This window comes from Tiliqua scincoides, chromosome 5 (genome assembly GCF_035046505.1).
Source record: "Tiliqua scincoides isolate rTilSci1 chromosome 5, rTilSci1.hap2, whole genome shotgun sequence".
NCBI classification, from domain to species: Eukaryota; Metazoa; Chordata; class Lepidosauria; order Squamata; family Scincidae; genus Tiliqua; species Tiliqua scincoides.
Genome location: NC_089825.1, coordinates 121680577 through 121684493, shown reverse-complemented (window position 1 = coordinate 121684493; position 3917 = coordinate 121680577).

Genomic DNA, 3917 nt, shown 5'->3' with positions numbered 1-3917 from the left:
GCCAGAGCTTGTAGAGAACCCCCTCCAGAGCTTGCTGCTCTGCAGAGAGGAATTCTTTGTCAAGTGAACGTATTCACACATATTGGGCACTTGCTGGAACAAGGCTCAGCTCCCCCATCCTTCTGTATACTTAGTCTCTAGACAGAGAACTTCCAGCCCAGAGACTGGACTGTGCATCTCATCTTACAATATCACAACCTTCCTCTGTTCAGTGAAACATCTCAATCGCTGTTGTGCCCTGAGGCCTTCTTTGTGTAACTGCTGCTTGCCTTCCTGTCCACCTCCCTGCCAGAACACGAGGCACCCCCCACAGGGCAGTGACACACTGCAGTGTGGTTGGAACATGTGGGCTCACTGACTTGATCAGGGTAACAGACCTGTGAAGGCCTGTGGCACCTCGGCACATACTGTGTGTGTATGTGCGTGTGTGGAATGTAGATCCCTATCTTACTGTCAGAAACCAAGCTGATGTGACATGGTTCAAGGGGATTTGTCTGGGCTGCCAGGTACCAACTAGTGTGAATGTGAATAGATAGGGGCAATGTGGGGAGGGGGGGGGGATTAGGACTGAGTCAAAAGTTCTTCTTACCTGCTATGACCCAGGATATTTTGTGGATATCCACAGCATACTCTGTGGATATTTTGTTCATCAACTGTTTCAGCTTTTTAGCGCCCACAAAGGACTGCCGATATTTATTTGTATTTAATGCATGTAAGCGTCTTGCTCACCCCATACCTGCGATAGGAAGCATGCCTATAAAATGTCAATTAAAAAGAAATGTACTGAAACCCCAGTTAAAGCATACTGTACTGTGAACACCAATTTACCTGGGATGATACTAGGTACAATTTGGTTCAATTAAACAGTCTTAGAGGGCAGCCCTGCATATGGTGCACTGCAGCAATGTGCTAGGGTAAGGCAGGAATGTGCTAAGAAGTAGGGGCTGTTCCCTGATTACAGAAATCTTTGCTGATTAGAGCATGTGTTCATTAATTAGTCAATTAATTCACTAAGGCCCAAATCCTAACCACCTTTCTAGCACAGGCACAGCTGTGCCAGTGGGGCATGTGCTGCATCCTGCAGTTGGGGGGGGGGCAGTCACAGAGGCCTCCTCAAGGTAAAGGCATGTTTGTTCCCTTACCTCGGAGCTGCATTGCCCTTACCTCGGTGCTGGAAAGTTGGTTAGGATTGTGCCCTAAATCATCCATGGGCAGCCCAACCCTGCCCATGGGCAGGATCCGTGGGCAGCGCCACGGATTCATGGGCAGCCCCACGGGAACAGCACACTTTCTGCTGGTACCAGCTGCTGCAAAGCAGCCATAAAGCACATTCCGGCAATGCTGACTACTAAGCCCTGGTGGGAAGGCCAGAGCCATCCCACACATGCCAAAGGACCCATCAAGGCAGGTAAGATGGCATGGGAGGCAGGAAGGGGTGAAGGGAGGGTGAAATGAAGGTGGAACGGGGAGGTGACAAAGGCAGGGTATTGGTGGACTGTACCCGGGAGGGGGGCAGGTTTGGTGGCAGCAGTGCCCACCAAATCCTAAGGCCTGATCTGCCTTTGTGAATCAACACGGATTTGTACCAGCAATACTGCTGGCGCAGGTCCAAGTTGACCCATAGTGACTGCTGGGGCTTACCGCAAGGCAAGGGGACGAGTGTTCCCTTACCCTGAGGAGACCTTCAGTGGCCAAAACTCCCCCACGGGATACAGCAGAGGCTGTGCCATTGCCACTGCATTCCTGGCAGGCATTTGTGTATTATAAAGAAAAAAATGTACACTTCTATGGTTTGTAGAAGATGCACGGCATCTATTGCAGTGGATTTTAGAAGAAGAAGCACTCCCCATTCTCTCACACGAGAGGCAATGCCTCTTCTAAGATGGCACTTACCATTTGAAGTATTTTTTTTAAAGAACCAATTAAAAATAATAAAAACAAATTATAAAATTGGGTGCTCAGGGGCAGCCCAATCCTGAACTGCCCGGGGCGCGCAGCTGAAGCGGTGCCAAGAACGGCTGCCGCCACATCTCATGCGCCTCAGCCTGCCGCGGGCAGTGCCTTGGGAGAAGGGGATTTTCACCCCCTTCTCTCAGGTAAGGGAAGCAGCCCCGCAATGGGGCTACTCACTTTACCGCCGACCAAAAGGTTGGCGGTAAAGTAAAGGCGTTCATGTAGGGCGCCAAGCTGAGCTCCACCGGACCCGCCTCCTGCCTCCTCGCTCCCTTATTGGGATTTGGGTTAATTAATTGAAATCACAAGTTGGGTCAAGGTAATCCACATTCTATATCAAGAGGAACTGAATTCTGTGATTTGTGCAAAATGTGCCTATATTGATTATTAAGAGCGTGAGCCGAGCATTGCTGGATCATTAGGCCAAAGGTTCACCTAGTCCAGTATCCAGCTTCCCAGGGTGGTCAACCAGATACCATTAGAAAGGACATGAAGGCAACTGCTTGTTGCTGGCCAGTTACTGGTATTTAGGGCACACTGCCACTGATCATGGAGGCTCTATATAGCCACCGTGACTAAAAGCCATTGATATTCTTCCTCCCCCCCCACCCCAATTTAATTCCACTTCTACTACCTGCAGCCTACCCTGGTCCTTTTAAAGCCAACAGCAATCAGTATGGTCTAGGAGCATCACAATTCACACACCCTACTCTTCCCTGCGAAGTGTCCTGGAAGGGAGGCAATGGTATCTGTACCAGTAACACGTCTTTGGTCACATACAAAAGCATTCACTCATATACGTATATGTTGTGCCCTTTAATATTTGTGTAACTCTAGGTGGGATTTCTCATTAGCAGTCTCCGTGTTTGTGTTGTGTCTTATTTCTCATGGCTTCACATCATTAATGCTTTAATGAATGCTTGCCTGGGAGAGTGTGTATTTGTTAATGCTATACTGTTTCTTTGTCTTTTGAATCTGCAGCGGCAGGTGGAGGGTATGGGGGGGGTGGAACGGAGATTTCATTTTAAGCCCACAGCCCCTGCTCCCTGACTTCCTTCAATTTTACCCTAATTTCCCCCAGAGGCTCTCAATAACCAAGGAGCTGAATGTGTAACATTTGGATTCAATTCAGATTCCTCTGTCTTTTTTAAACTCTTCAATTCCAGTTCAGTCAAATTTCATCTAATTTCTTGAACAGAAATTACTCCACACAGCAGTGTTTCTCAAACTGTGGGTCAGGACCCCCTAGAGGGGTCATGAGCCAATTTCAAGTAGGTCCCCATTCATTTCAATATTTTATTTTTAATATATTAGACTTGATGCTATCATGGCATATGACTGCATCTGGGAAAATGTTACAGCTCTGGACTTTTAACAGGCTACTATGTATATGCTTTTACCAATGATGGTAAATGGAATTTACTCCTAGTTAAGTGTGGGTAGGATTGCCGCCTAGGATTGTTAAAAATTTTCCTGCTTGATGATGTCACTTCTGGTCATGACATCACTTCCGGTGGGTCCTGACATATTGTCATTCTAAAAAGTGGGAACCACTGCAATACAGTATTTCAAAGATTCCCCCCCTCCCCCACAACCATCACTCTTTGGGATAAAACCAGTTTTTTAAAGGGGAAAAAGCTATTTTGAGCTTTTTTTTTCCCCTTCAGGTGTTTAGATTTTGGATAAATGACTTACAGCACAATCCTAGGTATGTCTACTCAGAAAAAAGTCCCACTGTATTCAATGGGACTTACATCCAAGAAAGTATGTATAGAATTGAAGCCTGAATTTACTTCCTTCACCACTGGTATTTTGTTCCCTATCGTGCAGCGGTTTTCAAACTCTCCGGGAGTCTGAAAACTGCTCTAGGTTCTTGTGGGGGGGGGGAGGCAGCGGGGGCAGGGGGAAGGCAGCAGCCCAATCCCCAGGATCTTGCCGCCCAGGGGGCTGCAGGGGCTTAGGTG